The sequence below is a fragment of the Cataglyphis hispanica genome, chromosome 2 (assembly GCF_021464435.1).
Source record: "Cataglyphis hispanica isolate Lineage 1 chromosome 2, ULB_Chis1_1.0, whole genome shotgun sequence".
NCBI lineage: Eukaryota > Metazoa > Arthropoda > Insecta > Hymenoptera > Formicidae > Cataglyphis > Cataglyphis hispanica.
In genome coordinates, this window is record NC_065955.1 from 5,453,289 (window position 1) to 5,477,878 (window position 24,590).

A 24,590-nucleotide genomic window follows, 5' to 3' on the forward strand; every position below is an offset into this window, starting at 1 on the left:
TTTGCGACCGTTTGTGTACACGCTGCGACAGTGCAAGAGTCGATCTCCGACTCTCGTACGCGAAACAAAGCGCGCTCGCTGGCAAATGAGCCCGTCCGGGACCCCTGAGGGGCGGCGAGTATTTCACCAGAATTTACGTTGCATTTCACGCTGCTAATACTCTCGTGGTATAATTATAATTAGCGGGCTACGCCCTTCACACCGCCCCCTTCGAAAGTTTGCCGCGGATATACCTGGTGCGCATCCTTCCACCTTCATATCCACTTGGACTCACTCGTATCGCTGTGTATGTGTGTGTGTGCGCGCGCGCGCGCGCGTGTGTTTCACACTGACACGTGGCTATACATGACTATTAGTGTGACATTGCTGTATTATTAAATAACGTCAAGACGAGCTTACCGCCCGAGGCAATCCACTACAACTATGTTGTTTCGCGAATTTTTGCATATTTTGTATACACTTGTAGAGTCTGCGGAAAATCTAAATATCTGGAGATCTGGCGAAGATATTCAATTATTCGAATAGCGAGATACTTTTCTTTAAATCTAAATGTTTAAAGAAATAAATAGATGTAAAATTCTTTCTTTACAGCGTAGAAAATCCAATAAAAATCAGACAAAAACTCAGTGATCTCTATTTAAGAGAATCTCTACTTAAGAGTTTCAAGAGCACTAAATTCCTAAGACCAAGAGATTATCAAAAGCGAGAGAGGCATATAATTTTACAGCATATTATCTCCGTGTAAAACTCCGATGAACGAGAAACACAACAAAGTTTCAGTAATAATAATATAACAATTAAGAATATAATAATTAAGTGGGAAAACTGACAGATAAGAGTCAAAGCACGGCTATGCTACGCGAACTTATTCTGGTTAAGTTTTATTAATAAATGTGCATTAGAAATTTACTTAGAAATTTGGAAATTTAATTAAAAATTTGGATTGAATTTAAAAATTAATTAATCTTGTTGCATTTATCTTTTTTCCAACCGTTTTTGGTTTTATGACTTGTTTCTTGTTGTGATCTGTACGTATTTTCTCTACAATGGAGAACTTTGAAAAAACTTAAAACTTGATTGATTGGAAAATTTAAATTTGAATTTGATTTCAAAATTTGCATTGGATTTAAATATTAATTAAACTTGCCGTATTTGTCTTTCTCTCGTGGTTTTTCTTTTTTTTTTTGACTTTGTTTATGACTATCTTCATAACTGTTGTTTTTGTGGTCGTACTGACCGGTCAGTATTGATCATCATTATATAAATGTAAACCATGTCGGTTATTCGTGGATATACGTGTAATGATGGCGTTTGGATGTTATCGATTAATTTGTACAGATTATTCTACGTGGGTTTTAGGAAGCTTTCTTTTTTTATTATTAATTTTAATTTGAAATTTGATTGCAACAACAAATATTGTGTATACGAAAATTAAAAATTTCAACGTAATTTTTATATATTTATATCCATGTTAAAGATGGACCAAAAAAATGATCCAAAACGTATATTTTTAATGCACATTTGTTAATAAAATTTAACAATAATTCTCCCATCCGTGTCTTATCTGTTACTTTTCCCACGTAATTATTAGTATTCTGAATCTATTGCTGTTATATATATTAATGAATATAATATGCGTTTTGACCGCGATTTTGAATGCAGCTAGTAACTGATAGCAGCAAGCAATCCGAACGTGTGTAACTTTGCCGATCATATATTAAAAATCATAGGCAGATCCTGGTCGTTTCGAGATAAAAAGGCGAAGGAAGAAACGTGGATATTGCAAAGCAACCACTGTTCACGTCTCTCCATCCGCCACTTGATGCAACACATCATGCAATATACGGGCAGAGGTTCGCGCGGGCATGACACCAGCCAATCGCGCAGAATACGAGGCGAGAGAGAGAGAAAGAGAGAGAGAGAGAGAGAGAGAAGGGCGCGAGAGACCCCCTCAAGGGTGGGCAGCAGGAGAAAAAGAGCGAAAGTGGTGGAGAGGAGAGGAACGTGAACGAGGAGGGAGAGGATCCTGCGCGTGCCTCGGGGCGAAATCTTGGGCCTCGCGTGCCCAGGCATGGCCTCGTCTCACTCCTCGGTCTTCACGGTCAGAGGTCATCTTCGAGCACGAGCCACCTTCGGGTTCTCAACCTCTTCCCTCGCGAGAGTCGGCGACGCCGATATAAACCGCATTATTAACGACCGCTCTCGCCGCGTCTCCACGATGGCACGAAATTCGCGACATTAATGAACCCGTACAGAATCGTTTAAGTTGGAATATATGATTTTCGATCGATGATCGTGAAAAAGCCACGATTTCTTATTGTTAGATTGTCTCTCTCTCTCTCTCTCTCTCTCTCTCTCTCTCTCTCTCTCTCTCTTTCTCTCTCTTCACAATAATCACTTTCAATCTTCATGTTATCGTCCATTCTTGTCGTTGACACAATAACTATTATGTTTATTTTTTATTTTGATATGTTTTATGAATATCCTCGAATTGAAATTTTTCTCCTACTTTCGATCTAATGTCTACTTTGACACTTCAAACAATCATATCATTATATTTTGAAACTATTTAATTCATAGTTTTGTCGAAAGATTGTTTTTAAATCTCTAAGTGATAAATCGTTTGTTTACTGCCTATTTTAGATACAAAATCGAGAGAAAGAGAAGCTCAATTTTTCCTTTATAAACTCTTATCGTAATCCTTTAGAATCCATAAATGTGAGAATTGAGATTGAAAATAAAAGCAAAGTTTCTATTTGACCTTCTCAACGACAAATTTTAATAAATAACAACAAATAAGTCCCGGTAGTATCTTGATGATCGGAGAAAATTGAGTTCATGATAAAATGTCTTAGCGTATGATATTTATTTGAAAGGATAATCGGAGAAAAATATATAATAAATAAATTTTTAATTAAATTGTTTATATTTATTTTGTTGGGTGAACTGTAACAGCTCCTCTGAGCGATTGAACTTTCAGTGTACGTAACGTGATTGAATCATTTGCATTTGTATGTCGCCAGAGGGTGATAGATTAACGAGAAATTCAAATTATTTTGCAAAATCTTTTAGAAAATTCGCACACAATTAAAAGTTTTTTTTTTTATTATATGTACAAAATGAAAGGGAAGAAATATAAGAAACAATGTCCATTGTCAATCTATTAATATTTAATATCGCCTATCGCTAGCGCTAATTTTTCTGCAGTTTGCATCGATCAAGTATCGATAAATAATTTGCATCATCAGAAATCATTCATCAAAATCATCGTCGATGTTTCAGGAAAATGAATAAAGAATCGATGGCGCGTATCGTGAAAAGCACTTTTTGCCCAACGATAATAGCAACGTTTGCCGCGTTAAATCGAATTAACGATAGGTCAGGTATCCTGTCTGGCATTTTCTACCTTTTTCACGTGAGAAACGGAAAACCTTTAACTTTTGTCGTAGACAGACGCGTGGTCGCGCGCTCGCTTCAGCGGCTTCGCTCACGAAGATGACGTTCGCCTTTCTTCTACGCGCGCTTCTCGTAGCCTTCCCTTTACACTATACTAATTGAGATGGATGTGGAATTTGCGTAATTACATATCGTGGTATACACCACGAGAGGTGGAAAAACCGCGGGCCGCTTTCGGGCGATTTACGATTTATTTGTACAAACTGATTCGCATGAGCACGTGCGCTCTATAAAGTTGAAGATATACTTTGCCGTTAACACAACGTTATTTCCTATAAGCAAATATTTCCATAATTTTGCGTTATTAATTTTTTTATTAAAAAAAAAATCCGTCTGGGATGGTTTACATTTATCAACTATCTCTTCCAATTTCTTTTTTCAAATGCGCACAGATAAATGATTTCGTTTCTCTTCTGAAACGTAGCAAATCTTGGATACATTATCGATTCAAATACTTATTCGATAGGACAAATATTATCGAAATCAGTTGAAAAAAATTTTAATTCACACCGTCGATCGCATTTATAAGTGATTAATCTTAAGTTTTATTTTCTTTAGGTAAAGATAATAATATGATTTACATGCCAAGTAACACTAAATGTACACGTGATTATTGACTTATAATTTTAATTATTATTAATATTTTTATCCAGATATATATCGATGTAAACGAATTTACATATTTTTAAAATTTGTCTTGAATATTTTTTACAATATTAATTCTAACTGCCACGTGTGTACATAATTTTTTTCTATCACTTGGAATGTAAAATTATCGGGAGATCATAGACGATTGATAGACAGAAAGACAGGAATAATAGTAATTACGGTATATACCACAAAGCGAAGATCTCGAGATGAGCGCATTAAGCGATTTCGAAAGATCCGCGCGCAACAATCATTAACAAAAGTCTTATATGAGCCCGTTTGCAGGATCGAACGCTCATTCATTTTGCTTAATAACCGCAAATTATAGGTTATTGCGACTTCATGGCCTACAACTTCTATAGATTTAAGTGAGGTAATGTGGCATTCTGTAACCTTGACAGCATCTAACACGCGCTTCGAATTCTCGTCGATCGACTCGTATCTTGCCTGAAACAAGCAATTTCATTATCAGCGTCACATGTGACATTTCGCGTGACGCGTCAATCGCATAGAACAATCCAAATCGATACTCAATAATCAATAACTCGATATTCGAAAAATCCTCCTCTTTTTATATTTTTTATAATTTTTTACTAAATAATTTTACTAAATAATTTTTTAATTTTACGCATTTTTAAAATTATTTTTATGCGTATTACTTATATACGTACACGTGATTATGTAAAGACTATGTGTATGTGACTTATGTATGTGTGAGAAAGATGGATATTAATTTTAAGTTAATTTTTCAATTAAACTATAATATTAATCTCGGATATTGAAGGTTATCAAAATCTGTATATATGTATAATAAAACGTAAAAGAAAATATTTAATGCAGATACAATATAAATTTGATAAGCTATTTTTATAAATTTGTTATATATCTCACATATATTATATTCGCAGATAGAATTATCCATGGCACTTTATTTTTAATAAATCTCTGACGGATCGGAAAATGTAACGCAAACTTTTCTAAACTGATATACATACAATTTAACGTTTCTGTTTGATTAATATGAATTTAATTCCATTTCTGTAGATAAATTAAAACTAAAATATTTAAAGCAAAGAAAGACATGGCTCACCGTAATATTCTACTTTAGCTGTTGCGTATTTGTTTCCTTTTTCTTTGTCGAGCATGCAGACACACACAGAGGAAACACAGAAATTTTTCACATTTTTTGCTATGTCTATCATTGTTCTTGCAACCATGCTTAAGTAACGTTTTTATTCTCATGTAAGAGATATAATATCAACTTACTAAAATATACTCGCGTCAAAAAAGGGTTCTTTTAAATTATAAGGAAATGCTTAAAATGTTATATTCATGCTGTAGTCTCATAACGTGCTCAAGAATTTTAATAAACATGAATATACAAGAAATGTGATATTACGTTATATTTATCATAGTCTAATATATCCACATTTTCTTTAATTATTATTTATTAACGCGAGTAAATTTATATCTATCCATAACGACATGGCAGAGCGCAGACATTAGTCATACATGTAGATCGTTATTCTCTACGATATCTTCCTTAATGATTGAAGTCATAGTAAATTTCTGGGAAATGATCTTAAATCATAGATCCGGTTTGAGATAATGATAAAACGCTGGGAAAGCTCGAACCGGTTTCTCGCATGATAGATATCTAGTTCTTGCTGGAAAGTCGATTTTCTCTAGCGAGTTTCGTTTCAGCTGGATATAAGAAAAGCGAAACAAACTTCCATATGATATTTTGACATATATTTAAGTAAAGTAAGTCTTGAAAAATAATAATATAAATTAAAATATTAATTTAAAAAGAGAAAACAATAATACGTGTCTTATAAAAATAATGCATTCTAGTGATCTCATAATTTTCTCAGAATAATATGCATTACATTTTACTTTTTTGTAGAATATATATATTGAATATTCTGAACTCATAACGACAATTAATTTTAATAGTAATTACTATTTTGCACGTGTGTGTGTGTCACGTACATATTTCTTTTTTTTTTTTTTCGGAAAGAATAGCTGCTTTGCCCGCTAGATAATTTAGACATTGAAGATAATAGAAGAACTCTATATCTTTCATGTCTCTTTCGAAGAAACTAACCAGGTAATCTTCAGTAGTCGGTAATGTAGTCGGTAAGCAAGATTTCTGTACTGGGTAGAAAGATTCAACAGTAACAAGAGATATTATGTACCATTTTCCCAGCAGATGACTCCAGCATCTGCTACTGCCGGCGGATCAAAGCCATTTTTTTATCGATCATAAAAAGACCAAAAAAAAAAAAAAAGAAAGTTTTCGGCTCTTCGATATATTTTTACATCTGCAAAATAAATGTTCTTCAATTCAAAATGTATCATATATATAGCATTTTGTCTATGAATTCTATAATTAATTTAATTTTTATTTTTTCTTTCTGAAAGTTTTACGTATCAATAATTTTATCAATATTATAAACAATAACGCAGTATTTTTTATAAATTATGCTTAAATATCGTGTAGATCATAATCTCATTATTCGTGTCAAATCGACTTTATGTATTTGAATAAATATTTAATCTTTTTGTTACAAAAGCATTTCAATAAAGGGAGAGAGAAAGCATTATTATAAAACAGTTATTTTAATTCAATCTAATCTTTAAAAGAGGTAATCATAAATATTGCAATAATTTATACTTTCATGTATTTAATTTTATTTAAAACAATATTATTGCAGACAAGAAACTTTTTATTTAAGTCAAATAGAAATGCAAATAAAAATTTGATAAATACTAGTGAGTAATAAGTATAAAAATAATGATCAAGGTTTCGGAATTTTATTGTGCGAGCGGCTTTTCTTTAAATTATAATAAAATAATGTAAGATTTAAAAACTTAACATTGTATGCGTGATTGCTGATTAAGTGCATTACTGCGCGCTATTAATGATCTGCGATTACTGCATCAGCAGTAAGGCTAACATGCAAATCACTCACGACTATTGTGCCTCTTGTAATCGGTCATCGTTTCTTTCGTCATCGAACGCAGATACTAATACAGATGAAGTGAGATATCACAATTTTTGTCTGTGCGTCAGCAACATTGCTCGCTCGACAGAGAGAGAGAGAGAGAGAGATAATACGCGATGCTAAGAGGCAAAACATTTAATGAGGCAATTGAACGTACATCGCGCATCGTAAGATGATAAGGAACGATAAGTGCAATTATACATATGTGTCGTTCTAGCATCTCTTTTTCTATGTCTTCGATCAAGCGAAGTTCACGATTAATTACGGGAATTAAGTTTGATATTCTCTTTCTACATCTATATCTAAAATTTAGATAGTCTTCCATTGTTTTGCAGAAAAGAGAGCTTTTTGTAGTTTAGAAAGTATGCGTTCAACTTTTACTTTGATTCATAAAGGAAATAAAATCTCAAAAAAATTATGAATACGAATATTGCGTCTTGCAGCTTGTACGAAGAATAAAAGTTCTAGATGTCTTTCACACCAATTGTAATTATATCAATTTTCAATTTCATTTTATAAATATTAACAATATTTTTTTATTCAAACATATTGAGACATGCATCGTAACATATATGATGTATTGTAATTATTATCGTTCCATTGACGAATTATCTTTTTTCGAAGCAAAGTCCTATCCTATCCGAGATAAACGACATTAGCTTTCGGGGGACCCTTGATTGTACGATACACAAATATGTGTATGTACATATACATATACGAGTATATCAGCCTATATATGTACATGATAGTCGTACAGATTACGCGAGCCTATATCGGTACCCTTCGTTGCATTGTGCTCCATCCAGGAAGGAAGGAGCTTCCACTCTACGTGCCTCATCTCACCTAACCGACGGCGGATTCTTCGGCCTATACAATGGCTAACTCAAGGTAGATTGAGTTGCACCTTACCAGCGATACCAATGCGACGAAGAATGGTCAATTGTTGGTCGCATCGGCGACGTCGCGCAAGACAGCTCTTCTCTCTCTCTCTCTCTCTCTGTCCCTCTCGAGATTTTACACGCAGATATAGCGGCGCGAGAGAGACGCCCTCCTCTCCTTCGTGACTTTTTTTCCTCGCGTGCGCTGGGATAAGGGCAAAGACATCTTCTACCGTTAACGATGCTATCTTCTTATTGATAGAGGCCATGCGCGGAACGAGGAATTTTTAATTAGCCTGGAGCACTTCGATTAAATCTTGTCGCGTAATTACGTCGGCGGATCCTATGCGCCACATATTTACAATGTGTTATAAAACTGCGTTTATACTCGAGTACGCGTAGAATGAGTATGTACACATCGCAGCTATGATAAAAGATTGATTATAGAAGATTAAGAATTAATGATTTTTTATCTCCATAAAATATTAGGAAATAAAAAAAAAAGAAAAGAAAAAATTAATAGTTCCCTAAAAAGGTAATACACTATCATTTTGATATCCGATGGTGACATTAGAAGCATATCATCTTTCTAAGAATAATTAATTATCTTATCAAAATCTATATAGCATATTTGAAAAATAATGGCTTTTATTCATTAAAGATACAGTATAACAAAAGTATGCGTATGTGCTTGCTGCTTTAGATCATGGATTAGTAAAATGAAGAAATGGCTAATTTAATATTCGCGGATCGGCTCGCGTGCTTTCCGCACATGATTCCAGTGACTTGATTCACTTGATTTATACTAGACATTCGACACGTACACGCGTGCTTGCATTGTATTCGTTCAAGCGTAAACTCCATAATCAGTGGAATTATTCCTTCTTCTTCATTGCCTTTAAGATTAAAAAAAAATAAATTATTGAAATGAAATTTTCATGTGCGAAGTGAATTAATTGAAATATGCTGCAGTTTTCGTCTCGCTACATTGCTTATGAAATATTTTATTCGCAGAGCTCTGTGTAAGTTAATTTACATTATATTGCGAGAAATCATTGCGTGATCATCTCTACCGCTTAAAATAGCCACGCCATAAATGTTAACGAAGAACCGTAAAAATAATTGTAATCTTAATTAATTCACACTCAAGTAGAGAGCGAATTAGCTCTTCGTTACGTGCGTAAAGAGGACGAAGAGCAGAGAAAAAAGATCAAGGTTAATTTATATCTAAATAAATATCCATCGCTGGAAACTTTTACAAAGATACCGACTACCTCCAATTATATTAAGAACGCATCGAAAATTACGAGCAGGCAATATCGATGGCATGTTATCATACGAAGCAGGAGAGAGGGATGCAATCAACGAGTCTGTTGATTTGTACTTAATGGCGTAACCGCTGATCCTTGATGATCTTTGGCACTCGAATGCCATTTTTCGATAATTAATCCATCCGCTTTGATATGAGATTTATGAACTTTGTGTGATGTGCTGCGTGCGAAATATTTATATTATCTGCGGTATAAGATCGATAATCGAAGGATTAGATTAAAAAAAGACGAGAGAGAAGAGAGAATTCCATTTTAGCTTGATGATTTCAGTCACAGAGTGCACAATCTTCCTAGTTATGTCTAAAATATTTATATATCAGTTATATATAAAAAAAATGTGAATAAATTTTAACATAATCTTATCCACGAATTGGATTATAATGAACACAAAAATTTTTCCATCCTATTTTATACAATTATTGAAGAAAATAGATAGTTAATTTCTCAAAAATGCATCTCGATGTGATTTTTCGCGGTTCTAAAAATTATGAAGAGTACGTTCATATCTCCTTCTAGTTTGAACAAAGTCGAAACTAAGTCGCTTGAGCTTGAAATGAAACAAAAAGGAGGCGAACGTGAAATAAATTAGGACTGTCGTGGGCAGCGGCGAATTAAGGCCTGCCAGCGCAAATGAGCGCTGCTTTTTTTCTCAACGTGTCACTTCTGTCGCCGATCACCGATCTTAAAAAGGAGCGCGTACAATCAAATATTTCACGTTGTCAACCAGTTAGAAAGTCCTGCCTGTCCACCGAGTGCCGGCGAGTCACTCCTCAAAAATGTCACTCTCATGCATTAATCATGCCTGCTCGCACGATTCTCTAACGACATCCGATCTCAATGGCTACCGCGTTATAAGCAAACCGAGTTTGTATCCATCGCACTCATTGTACGTTCCAATGTAATTGCCGTGCAAACGCGAATGTAAGATCCTCGAGAAGCGATGATATCGTCGCTTAGACTACGTGAGGATAGCTACGAAAGTGGTCCCGCAATCAATAATAAAGCGATAAGCGACGATCTCAGCACGCATCTGTCGACGAACGTGAACTCTACGACTGGTCGATTTTTAAACGAAGTAGGATTTTAACAAAACGTGCGCGTGAATATCGTTGGCAACTTTGATCCATATTCATGGCCCGCATAATGCTAAACATCGCCGTCTCTGAACTCGAAAAGTCTTACACAGAATATTCGCTGTACATGAGGGATAACAAAAAAATCTTTTTTTTTTTTTTTTTAAGAGTGTTGTAATATTAAATATACTGCAGATTTTTATAAACCGAGATTAAATTGGCTGTACACGAGGGATAACAAAAAAAAATCTGTTTTTTCTTTAAGAGTGTTATAATATTAAATATACTGCAGATTTTTATAAACCGAGATTAAATTTCTACGCTAAAAGTTTAATTTATTTATTAGAGAGAGATTATAAGTAGTCATTTCACATATCGAGAAAGATTTAGTAATTAAACAATTTTTTATTAAAGATGATAAAAATTGATGATTATTAATTAGGGTTGCATATATTATTTTTACATATTTATTGTGTATTTCTATATTTAAGAAGAGCTGCGAAACGGAAATATCTAAATTTGAGATCAAACAAATAAATCTGATCTGGTATACTAAAGGATACAAAAAAAGATGAATTACTTCCGTGCCAGATAAAACTTTATTAATAATTGTCAAAGAAATGATCCTCGGGCTACTCGCGGCGTAATTAAATGTCATGCAAATAATTAAGCCGTTTTCATAATATCTCTTTTATTCGCTTCCACAATTTAGATTTCAAGGGACTTTGTGAATATAAATGCAATGAAAGCATATAATAACAGATTATCAATTGTATCACTCTATGCTTCCACATCTATAAAAAAAAAAAAAAGATATAGAGAGGCATGACACGTATGTACTCACGTAATCCCTCTCTCTCTCTCTCTCTCTCTCTTTCCGGGTTTCCTCAATGGTATGATTGTGAAAAAAATGAAAAAAAGAATAATGTGTTATTGTTAGTATAAATTCTGTCAACTTATTAAAATAACGTTTACGCTCACAATTATTGACACGTAAAAATGAATATAAACGCATATCGTGAAAATACAGAAATTTTATTTAATTAAGAAACGCAATAACGATTCAATAATTTATCATCACTCGTGATGTGTGATGATAATTTGCTAGCTCAATATTATATTAAAATTTCATGCGAATAGAATATTCTTTTTATCCTTCTTCATCTATAATAAATAAAAACTATCGATTGTAAATATGTATATAATGTCAATGCAAACGCATATATAATATTAATGCTGTGCGCAAACTCGTGCGTTTTATCAGTGCACCGAAACCTTGCGCATTTCCCGAACGTAAGTAAGCTTACACACTCATAGTTATTCATACCACTCGCTTACGCGACGCAGACACGCTCCGGCAAGCCATACCATAATTTCCCTAACCATAACGTTCCCTTTTTTCCGCTCGCCGGATCCTGCACATGGGGTGGCCCTAATAACGCCGGGAAATAATCGGTCAGAATCCGCGATGGGGTGGGTGGGCTTTCCTTCCATCTCCTTCCCTCCCCCCGCCGCCCTCCTCTTCCGAGCTCGAAATCGCGGGGGATGCGGACGCGGCATACCATCGAAATTAAAAGCCTTGAGGGAGCGAGCACACGAAACGGCGTAATTTCTGTCCCGTCCGTGTCATTGCCGGGGAGAGACCGTGATGATCTCTGGTGTAGCCGAGTAGTGGCCACGGTAAATCTTACGCGATTATCCTACGTGTGCGCGACTGATGTTAGGACTCGGTTGTATGAGGAAATATTGGCCACATACGCTTTAGGAATAATCGCTCTATCGATCTATAATAATTGCGTATCATTTGAGTATCATCAGTGCGATAACAACGAATATTGTTTAAAGGTATTATTAGGTTTTCTGTTAAATAGCCGTGGAAATTAATCACGAGTAAAGATTCAAAATTATGCAGTTTATTTTTGGAATCGTCTTTTATATAAAAATGTAATTTGTTTATTGTAAAGTGAAAAATCAATTATATATATATATATATATATATATTAATTTCTTTTGGTATGTCAAGAAGTATCCGACAACATGACTCGTACATCTCTATTGCCAACAGCGAAGCGTTGTGATTGAACAGATTTATTTGAAAAGAAACTCAAGTTGCTTATAATTGACTATCGGAAACTCAAAGGAAGCTGCGATATTACATTCTAGCATTAAAGCAAAGTGGCCATATCTAAGTTCCATTGAAAAGCTAATACAAGAAACACGTCGACTTTTCATCGGTCATTACAAGTTGAAACATTGATTATATACATGTCTCAGCCGGTTTCGAAAGGCCACATGTTTTCAGAATCATTCATGAAGAAGCGCTAATATCCTCCTATACTTACTTATTTTGTAATTATCGGGAATATAGAAAGAATTTGAAACTGTTTTAATTTCGTGATCATAATTTAAGTCGCGTATACGACAGGACGACTCGATAATATCACGAATTTTTAAGGATCTTACAATTTATAAATTAAATATTTTCTTCATTGTTTTACTGCTATTTTTAACTGATTTATTGGAAAATTGTTTTCAATTATTCTTAATATTATTAAGAATTAAAATAGAGCGATAATTTAAGTATTTTACATAAGAACCGTTCTTTAAATATTTTTTAATTGTAAGTTTATCTTCTTAAGGAAAACATACATCTTGCGATTACGAAACAAATTTTCAGTTCTGTTATTGTAACTCGGATTTCTTGGAACTCACAATACTATTTTTCAGGTCGGTTTGCCGTGCTCAGCATGCAAGATAATATTCATGTAATAACGTACTTCTCCACCACATCTCTAATCTTTCGACCCTAAGCTACAATTCCTACATAATCTTGATAAAAGCAACAGGATCTTCATTCGTATAAGGGTAATTGTATGAGCAACCAAAATGCGATTAATAGTCAGTTAAAGTTATTCAAACAGAGTATTATGAGCTAGCTCTTTTAAATCTTATCGCTGGTTGATATAAAGGAAGCATTAAGAATTTTAAATAAATGTATTAAATCCATTCTTTCCTTTTAAATAAATATTTCTCTATTAGAAAAACAGATTATTTAATTTGTCATATATTTAAATATCTTAATATTTATATATTCAATTTTCCAAATTTTGAAAATACATATACATATGTAAAGATATGAAAATTTAAACCATAAAATATATATTTACGGATGTTAGTATATTGATTGAATATAAAAGTAATATATAGTCATCGTTCATTTAGATGCATTCATAGTCAAAAATTTATTTAGACAAAATTTTGATGCCCACATTAAATTCAAGATAGAAAACATGTTTAAAAAATTGATCAGTAAATTATACTTTTCGTATCTTGAAATTAAATTAATGGGAAGAATTTAATTTCAAATTTAAAGTGTGTAAATTTCTATCACTGATTACATACAATATTGTAAGAACAACAAGAATTCTAATAAGCGACCAAATGTTTAAAAATATTTTGGCTGTACATAACAGCAAAAAGCTATTGAAATTAAAAAAAAAACAAACATATTTCGTAAGTTTATACTACTTGAAAAATTAAATAAATAAATCTGGATCTTATAAAAAAATCAAAGTATCACAAAATAATATAGTTTTTAACGCCTTTATTAGAGAAAATACTTGTAATTAATATTTTTTCTAATTTATGACAAAATTTATTTATTATGAATACCTTTTAAAATCAACTACAAGAAACAAAAAAGATTTTGGATTACTATAAGTATTTTGTTACAATTTTTAATAAATAACTTTTAAACAAGTAAGTGAGTCTAAGCACAAATATTTATTAGAATTTTGTTTAGATGTATAAAAATTTTTATTTTGCTAATAATGTTTTTTCCTCGTCAAATTTGTCAATAAGCTACAATACACGATTTTTTATAACAATCAATACTAACTTTAAACTTAAATAATTTGGAAACCGTTAAGAAAATGTGCTCTTGAGATTTTGCACAGATACTTAGAAGAAATAGTGGAACAGTGTACGAAATTTTCATTTCTTTTGTCACTGTTATGACACATACATCCTTGAGACTGCGCTGACTGTCCACGTCTCGCACGATCACGGAGGCAATTACCGATTATCCATTTTTCACTACGTCGTCGAGCACAATCCTTCCTTTGGCTCGCAAATGCCTGAGATAGTGCACGACAGTCGGAGTGGAACATTGGATAGCGAAATGCAGGAAGAAAATGAGGGACGAGCCTGTACGCGACGTTGTTTCATTGCTCGTTTTGCAGCGCGACCGTCTGGCAGAAATGATTACATTGAAAATCCACGTTACCGCTACGTACAGAGAGACAGCATACATCATTACAGAATACACACACCACACACATTAGAGAACATCCTTCCAATAAATCATTACATATAACAAACTAGTTTATAATCGGGGCAGACGATGTCTAGATGTATTGGAAGAACGCATTTAATATATCGGATGCTGAATGATGGTGAGTCATTTGGATACAAACGAGAAATATTTGACGTTTGCTCATACGATACGCAATTTATTTTATAGCATAATGCATAAAGTTAATATGTACAGTCGAAGAAAAAATCAACATTTCACGTAAATAGACCAAAGAAATTAAGTGTATCACGAAACTATGTAGGTACATACATTTGAATTACGTAAGCGAAAATTAATTTCGTATACTTAAGATTGAAAAATATTATGAGAACTAAATTTTGGAAACGTTCTCGCAAAGCTCATTAAATTTACATTTAATGCTAAATTGAACTGAGAAAGAGAAAGAGAGAGAAAGCTGTGACGGTAGTCGTCGTGGTGGGATGACAGGAGAGATGTCTGACCAAGTTGACACCCTGAATCCATAAATCTTAGACGATCCACCTCGAATCGCGATGATACCTCCCGAGTTTTTCGATCGGGATCTCGTTCGGTTCCTCGATATCGCGAGTAGATGAGAAAAAAGCTTGCCTGCGCTCCGGCATCTGTCCGCTTGCCCTAGATTGGGCCCGTGCGCGTGCGAGGCGCAAGATCACGCACACACGCACGCGCGAGAGAACAATCACACGTACGAACGGACAAGGTGCGTTGGTCACTAGGGCGTTGACCTGATGCTGGACTGGACCAAACGAGCGTGAGCCGAGCGGAATCTCGAGGAAGAAGGGACGGAACGGCGCGGACGTGGAAAGAAGCAAGAGATCGAGAGAGAAAGAGAGGAAGCATCGGTATAAGGGGAAAAGAGAGAGATCCGGGGAGATACGTGAAACTTATTCGCGCGACACTTGCGAATGTGTGCACGTGAAAGAAAGATACACAGTTGGAAAATTAATATTTTAATATTTGAGTTTAATTAATACAATAGTAATATGTTAAATTAATACATGAATGTGTTAAATATTTAGCACAAAAATTTTAATTTAATTTTATATTTTTTAATAAAGAAAATTATAAATTTTCCAACTGTGTGGATTAAAAAAGAAATGAGAAAAAATATATACAAAATAGAAAGTATCTCCTAGTATTAGGAGAACTAGGAAATGTTCTGGAAGGAATTATTATGCGAGCGAAAGTGCGTAGCTTGAGAAAGATAATTAATTGAAGATAGTAATCAAATGTGTATGCTGAATGTGTCACATTTGCATATAAAATTTGATAAATGATTATAAAGCTACCGCAGTTTCTTTCATTAAATTTTTATTATTGTGCTTTAGTGATAGATCTTTAGTGTCGATCTATCAGTGTTAGAGCTCGCGTATTTTTTTCTTAGCTGGTACGATAAATGATCGAGAAACTTGTGAACGAATAGAAAGAGGTGATAAAAATGATCGGCAAATATAAGGTACTAGTTATCACTTTATTGTTAAGGAAAAAAACATAAACTTTAAATTGATAGAGAGAGAGATATTAAAAAAATTTTTATCTTAAATTTAAATAAATTTTAATCGCAATAATTATATAATATATACATAAAGTTTGATAATCGTCTTATTGTTTATTGATTCACATTCAGGCAGGAAGATTTTTCACGATATTCCTGCACTGTTTTTTTTAGCGTGACAGATTTTTCGCTTTACGATTGAGAAACGGAGGCAATAGCGATCTAGCCTTTGCCAGAAGACGAAGTCGCGCATATACCCGTAAGAAGCCGTTCACGTTGTAAAATCACATTAACACGTAACCGGACATACCGCATTCACCATACGTCGTTAATGTTTGTCCCGTCGTTCTCTATCATTCTCGCGGTGGCGCGTCCGAGATGGCTCGGACAATAAGTTTACGCGTCGCGTTTTTCTCGCCACCCCGCAATTTATTTTACCCTCCCCACCCCTCATCTCGCGCAATGGAAACGAAGTAAATGCGTGTAGCGCGTTTATTGAAGAATTAACGGGGAATAAAACCGAGGGAGATAAAAGCCGCGCACCACGTGATTATCCATCAATTCGCCGCGCAAATGCCGATTACCGTAAATATTGATGCTGGAAATAAAATGACGAGTACGTGCGCGCGATTCGAGTCGTGACGCGTATGTGTGAATTATAGCACCTTCTGTAATACGGTAATTAAGACACGTTCATAGGCATCCGATGCAATGGTATATGCGTAAATATGATTGCAAGTACCGTTATGTAGCTTTAAATATTGAACTTTATAGCTGCGTAATTTTTTGACAGAATATTAGACGAGACAAGTCATTTAACAAGACTTCCGAAAATCTGTGTCTACAAGAGTGTCTTTATTTATCCGAATTATAAAATTGATTGCGAAGCATCGCTTGCATATTTCTTGTCATATCTATACAGATCACTTTTATGGTACACAAATAGTTTAGTTTCTACTAGTTAAGGTATGTGTCATATATATCAAACATCGACAAAAGCATGAAAATTTCGTAGACTCTCCTATTATTTTTTCTGAGTATCTATGCAAAGGCTCGAGCACAATTCTTTTAACAGTGTGGAAATTATTTAAGTTTAAAGTTAATATTGATTTTTATGGAAAATGTATTGTAGCATTTATTGAAAAATTTGATAAGGAAAAAACACTATCAGCAAAATAAAAATTTTTACATATATTAACTTTAATAAATATTGCGAAATTTGATTTTTTAAATCTACTTACTCGTTTAAAAGTTATTTACTAAAAATTGTAAAAAAATAATTATTGTAATTCAAAATCTTTCTGTAAATTGCTTTCTTATAATTGATTTCAAGAAGTATTCACAACAATTTTTGTCATTAATTAGAAAAAATATTAATTACAAGCATCTTGTTTTACAAAAACGTTGAAAACCACATTATTTTGTGACGTTTAATTCTTTTTTAATTCAGATTTATTTTTTTGATTTTTCCATCAGTATAAACATAAGAAACGTTATTTTTTTTTAATTGCAGCTTTTTGCTACTCTTGTATAGCCAAAATATCCTTAAGCTCATATATACTCGCGTTAATGTACTTTAGATAAAATTTCATTTGTCAGATTCTGTTTTATCACGATAACAGGTACTTTTTTAATACTTTCTTAGTAATTTGCAAATATGTACCTCTTATCCATCATGCCGTCACTTAATCGTCGACTTATCAAACTTTAAATAATGGAAATAGTCTACGCGTTCAATGACCACTCCTCACACAAATAAAGAAGGATGACTTGCATATAGATCGTTCTCACATTAATCTTTATTCACATTCGGATTCGTCTTCGTCTTTAAGCACCGATCGATTCGATAAATGATGAACGCGTCTGGCATCTCCTTAAAGTTGAGCCTGCTCGGTTCGTATATTACGACGTTGCTACGGTATGGAACGTGATATTGCATTAAAAAGCAAAGAGAATAACTTGTAATAACGCACGATAGATGCATTACGAGCGAGCGCGATATCGCAGTTCACATTCATGACTATCCACCCAGATACTCGCGCAATCACTTCTCGATCGCGAAACCGCAAGCAGTCCACTCGGGACGGACGATCTCGTGGACGAGATGCTGCATGCTCTAAATAGCCGTGCTGGATTCTCGTCTTTGTCGTTGTCGTCGTTTTTTACGATACGGCTGCGCTAAATCGACGTATACAAGATATTGAAAACTACCTCTTAAAAGTATTTGCAAGTTTTGAGATTTTATTTAGATAATAATGGAAAAATTGGTAGAGACTCTGGAGAACCTAATTTAAGTTTATTATCCATTTTTATATTTTACATACAGTTGATACATCAGGTGTTACGATAGCGAGATGCTCATTCGAGAGTAAACAAATGTTTTGACATGATGATATAGAAACAAATATAGGTGAAATAGTTTTATAAATATATAAAATGCCTCGGTTATATATAACTGTTCGATATAATTGTTTTGAATTTAATTACGCGACTGATTTCGTGCAGAAATAATTTCCGCATGAACGATATCATAAACCGGTTAATGAGAGAATTCAAAATCTGGCTAAGATTTTATAGTTTGTTTTTGTGGAATGTCAACGCGCAAACGATATGAGCGCATCGCCGAACAAAGTTAATGATACGAAGAGAGATTATGTGATCATGAAGATAATAATGATTAGCGTGCGTGAGCTAATTGCGAGAGATACCGCTGTAGCAATTTAGTATCATTTTATACGGGATCTGGAATGCAAATGGATATTCTGAGAGAAAGAAAGAGAGAGAGAGACAGAGATAAAGAAAGGGAGATGGATCTTATACATAGTATCGATCGCGCGACTAGTCTCGTTACGTTAAGATACAGCATCAGCACCAAGTGCGATAGAAGTCATCCGCCTTTACCACTAGCTTATTGTTGTACGTGCTGGATCTATATTTTATGCCGACGATTTTTCATAATCTCCCTTGTCTTTTATATTTCAATATATGAAATTAAAAAAAAAATATATATATATAGCAAGTCCGTATATTCCGAAATTAAGTGTATGGGAGATCGATAAGCTCTACATGCTCTAAAATTTTTATCTTGTATTTCTCGTTAAATCTAATAATTTTAGTATTGTTTTAAGTTTTCTGTTAAATTTTTTTTTTATGATTTTGTTTAAAACAAAGCATTAACGAGCGTAAAAAATTTCTAAAGGATTTTTTTTTTTTAGTTTATTGATCCCCCAATTACTCTCGAAGTTTTGACATTTAATTTCGGGACACTCTGCATATTCTAATTGTGTATAAAGAAAGTATAATGTAAGAAAAAGATATATCATATTTGAAGGATATGTCAAGAGTCCGTGTTATTAGAATAAATAAAGTTCTTCTTATACTTTTAAATAAATAAAAATATCATATCTGATAAAATTGTGTTCCACATCAATATTCACATAGTAAATACGAAGAAGATCATGAATCTTATTATCGTTCTTGGTCAAGCATCATCAAGTCAATTTTATTTCGTAAATTAAGATACGCATAAAAAAATTATAAAAAGCAAATATCAATCAGAAAATAGGCGCAATTTTTCATTTCGATAACAACAACTTATTCGAGAATAACGTGATCGCGACACATACGAGCAATAACGGCCGGTACTATCAACACGATTCTAAATCGCGTGATCAAAGACGTGATTGTAATAACAAATCTCTCAACACAAGACACGCCTATCTGCCATTATCATTGGTCGAGCTTGTAGGATAAGAAATGAAATAGGAATGGACGCGGCGGAACTGTCGCTGATTGCGATCGCAAAGTCGAATGGCAACGACACGCAATTGGCAGTGTAATTTCTAGTAGTCGACGCTCGCATTTATCACTGAGTTATCGATCGATTTTCTATTTTAATGCGCTCTGTCGATTTGTTTAATCTACAAGAATTTCATCGTAACTCACGACACATGAGGAAAATAAAACACTATTTCCACAAACATGACAGGTTGTTTTGATCGCGTTGATGAATTCTGACAGTTCCTTGTTTCGAGAAATTTATTAATCAATTTTCAATCACGTGACATACAAGCGTAACGATATATATTGTCATATATTATGATGTTTTTTTATGAATTTGATGACAAAATTTGTACCAAAGGAAAAACTTCTACACACAATTTCTGTATTAAAAAAGAAAAAAAGAAAAAATCGAATCAATTGTACATCCTACAAGAGATACACAATTTCGCTTCGCCAATTTCGCATATCCATAGAGATCATCTATAGACGACAATCGCACAACCCGACGTCGCTGACGGCGAGGAGGTTGACGACACTGTCGTGAAAATCGAGCGGAGATAAGCGAATGTATGCAGGTAGGCGCGTGCGGGGGGTGCAGGGGGGGTTAGTGCCATTTGTACAGCAATATATTATCCCGGCGAGTATTACATCGTATCGTGCAGGTTGGATGGCCTTCACCATCAGGGGGATATTGTGCGCCACCCATACGTGGCCACACATCCCGCGACACGGCCGCCGCTATCTGCATCCGGCAGAGACGCGCCCTCAGAATAGACGTGAAAATATGCTCCAAGATTTCTCTCGGGAATGCCGGCGCTCTCTGTCGCTCTCCGTCACCCGTCATCTCTCTCGATGCCATCGACGTATACGCTCGCATTATCGCTTGAAGAACGGCAGTCCGTTATAATCTGAAAAATGTATCTTCCTCTTGGCATTCCCTCCCCCTTCTTCACCCACCTCTCCCCTCCCTTCTCGCCCCGTCTTGCTCCGGATAACTCGGCGCGACGCTTTTCCTCCCGACCCATCATGTAGTTTTTTCGCACGTGCTCGACGATCGCGTTGCTGCTCTCAGTAGTGATCACGTGAACACGTGGGTGGCGACAAGAAGGGAGCATCTTAGCACGGCGATAAGGATTTGGCTTCTCTCAGAAGAAAGTGGTGAATGGAGAAGGAGAGAGGATTACAAATCACGCCATAGAACTCGTCAAATTATCTTTTGAAGCATGTCTGCAAACACTTCGTAAATAACCATTGCCATTAACATCGACATAGCTTTCTTTTAATGACAGTATATGTTTTGACATCTTTCAAAATTTCTCGCCTATTTCATTTCATGTCCAATTATAGTGCCGGTTTGAAGTCTGATTGATGTTACAACACACAAATAATAAAATATAATTAATATTTTTTTTTTAATATTTTAAACCACGTTTTTAAATATTTTTCCTCTTAATTAAGATATAATTCTCTTAAAAGTACATGTTTAAAAATGAAACGAGCATTTTATCCCCAATAATTCCCACAATCTGTTCTATTTTTATTAATTGGGACATACATACTTATTTCTCAGAAACATTTGATATCTCAGTAATTAAAGAAAGCATTATGTTTTTTTTATAAGAAAAAATATTATCCATAAAAACCTTTTCGCTTATTTGATTTGAAAAAGAGGCGCCAGCTTTACTCGCAAGAATCAAGATCAGAATATCATCCATCCAGTCTGGACAGGTGCACATAAAGCAAAGGGGAACAGAAGGGTGGCAGAGAGGGAGGAGAGGAGAGACGAAGGAAAAGAAATGATCTGTCTTGGTATGCCGAAGGGGCCAGTCTCGTGAATCGTCGGAATCATCGGACCCGCCGTTGCCAGTCGCTGCTCACCTGACCCGAATATTTTCGTTCGTTAAAGGATATTAATCACCGCAACAAATTCGGTTTTGTGTGCGTGAACAATTTCCGCAACATCTTTGTCGGTGTATCGAAATGGTTCACCCATTGCACAAGTCAATCGATGCGGATCCACTTTTCAGAACATCATAAATTTTGTTTATAATTTGTCTATAAATTCTTTTTTTTTAAACGCGAATTTTATAAAAGATAGATCGGTCGTGAAATTAAATCGCTTGAATACTCAAACGTTTTCTTAAAATCTTAACACTATTGTGACACTAGCTGAATACAAAAATTTGAATTACACAATAGATGATTATTTTATTGCACCTACGTGATAAAAATATTAAAATTGGAATGGATTAAGAAAAAAGAGAGATCATCTGTCCAAGCCATATAGATGGCATTGTAATTTGATACAGCTAAATTGATGGCAAAACTAATTTTTAAACACGCGCTTTACAGAGAATATACGTGGATTGATCTATTAATCGAATTCCAATGAAACCGCATGATATCAGCGCGTTAATATCAAATCGATCGTGCATTTTAAATGATCGATTATCCAATCTGTAATCCGGGGCGATGACAGACCGCGCTTTAAAACCGTTAGCGTCGCTCTCTCCTCGCTTTTTGCGGACGACGCGAATTCAGCACAGGCTATGCGGAAGAACACTCGCCACTTAGACGAGATTTTATTACAGTTGAAATTATATATCGTCGCTTATTACCGCGCAGCATTCTTTTCTAATGAGCGACGCATTTCGCCTTTGGTCGCTGTTCGCATTTCGGGTAATGGATGAAGGAATTTTTGCGGATACATTCTCGTACATTCATGCGGATAATCCGGTTGACATTTGTCACCAAATTGATACGATCGAATAGCGACGCAAGCATCGCGATCGAGTTTTATTTATTATACCGTGTTGATATAATTGCGGCATTAATGGCCTGATAATTGAAATTAATTATTTTTATTATCCCATGTATAAATAAATGATTGCCACGGAAAATATGTAAAGATGCATATAAATCGTGCGTATAAGCTATTACTTAAACGTAAAACTTTAACGTTGTTGTGTTTTTCGATTACATCTTGAACTCGGAGAACGGATGGTGTCCCAGTTTCAATGACATCGGGAATATATGGTTAATTAAACATTTATAATTTATTACTATTTTTATTATTTTCTAATTATATATTCATGTCTGTAGATATTAATTATATTAATATATATTCGATGCTTTACCGCATGTCTTTCAAAAATTCCGATTAGTCTAACCTAATGATACACATATTTATTTATTTTTTCGTTATACGCAACTTCTTTTAAACTTCTTTTAAATTTATGTAACAAGATATAAATTATGCTAAATTTAATAATTATTTCAAATTTTATTATGAAGATTTGTTTTACATTTATATTTTTTCATGCGCTCATAAATACGTAAAACATTTAAAGACAATAGCCAATTTTTGAGTATCTTTTTCTCTTTAATTTTGTTTTTATTCAACTCGCGCATCTTATCGCTTCAGAAATTGCGCAACAATTTATTGCAAATAAATTGATTATCGGATTGTATTTTGCTGCGACGCCACTGGTATTAAATCCAGGTTTGGTTCTCGCTCGCGCAACATCGGGAAGCGTGCGTGCGTTATACGCGCGAAGCTAATTGGGAAAACAAGTAACGAAGATAACGAGAGAAAAAGAAAGAGAAAGAGAGAGACCGGTTCAAAGTGATCTAGTGTTAGATCGGATCTGTGTAGACTGCGCGAGAGTCGACAGATTATACGTCGTTAGTAACGATCTGCGATTGAGGAAAGACAAGAAGCTCCTATACCTGTTGCGGAGATACCCGCTCCCGCAAATCGATGATACGAAAATGAAAATATCCCGGTGTCAATCAGAATGGGAATGAAAGAAGAATAGGCAAAAAAAAGCTTTAAGCATTATATTAATATTTATTTGCTTAATAATACAAAGAGAGGATGAGAGAAAGATAATTCTTCACTATGCTAATAAAAGAAATTAATTAGGTATGGAGGTTTTTATATTAAATTGGCGTTATTGTATAATAATCTCTGAAAATTATAAAATTAATAAATACTATACACGCATCATAAAAATTATATATATTTTATTAAATATATAAAATTATTAAATATATAAAATAAAATTAAATATATAAAATATTAAATATAAAAAAAACACATATTTGTGTATTTCATAAAATATATATATTTGAAGTATATGTACGAGAAGGCACATACACACACATACACATGGTTGGAAAATTTTGCTCGAAATATATCGCATATCCCAAACGGTTCATAAATTGTTGAGCTAACTTAATATAATATAGATGTGTTAAATGACGACACACTGTATGCTAATACTATGTTAATATTTTAACACAAAATGAATGCATACTTCATAGTAATTTGAAATCAATTTTATATAAAATCAACATATTTTTAATGACACAATTAACTTAGAAAAAAAATTATTGACGGTCTGCAGTCACTCTCTCTCCTATTCTAGAATAAAATCAACCTTTTTTTTCGATAAATTTTACCAGATAAATCCTGCCATTAATAATACGGAACACATCCATTGTGGAAAACTAGAAATATCTGCACATTGTGATATTTTACACTTTTTTTTTAATTGGTTTA

The 24,590-nt window shown here is 34.1% G+C and overlaps 1 protein-coding gene across 2 annotated transcripts in view; it reads left to right on the forward strand.

Annotated features, from left to right (window-relative positions):
* The window catches only part of LOC126858958 (transcription factor AP-2-epsilon), a 134,720-nt gene that overhangs the window by 26,496 nt on the left and 83,634 nt on the right, over positions 1-24,590 (forward strand). The gene's annotated exons all lie outside the window — the stretch shown is intronic.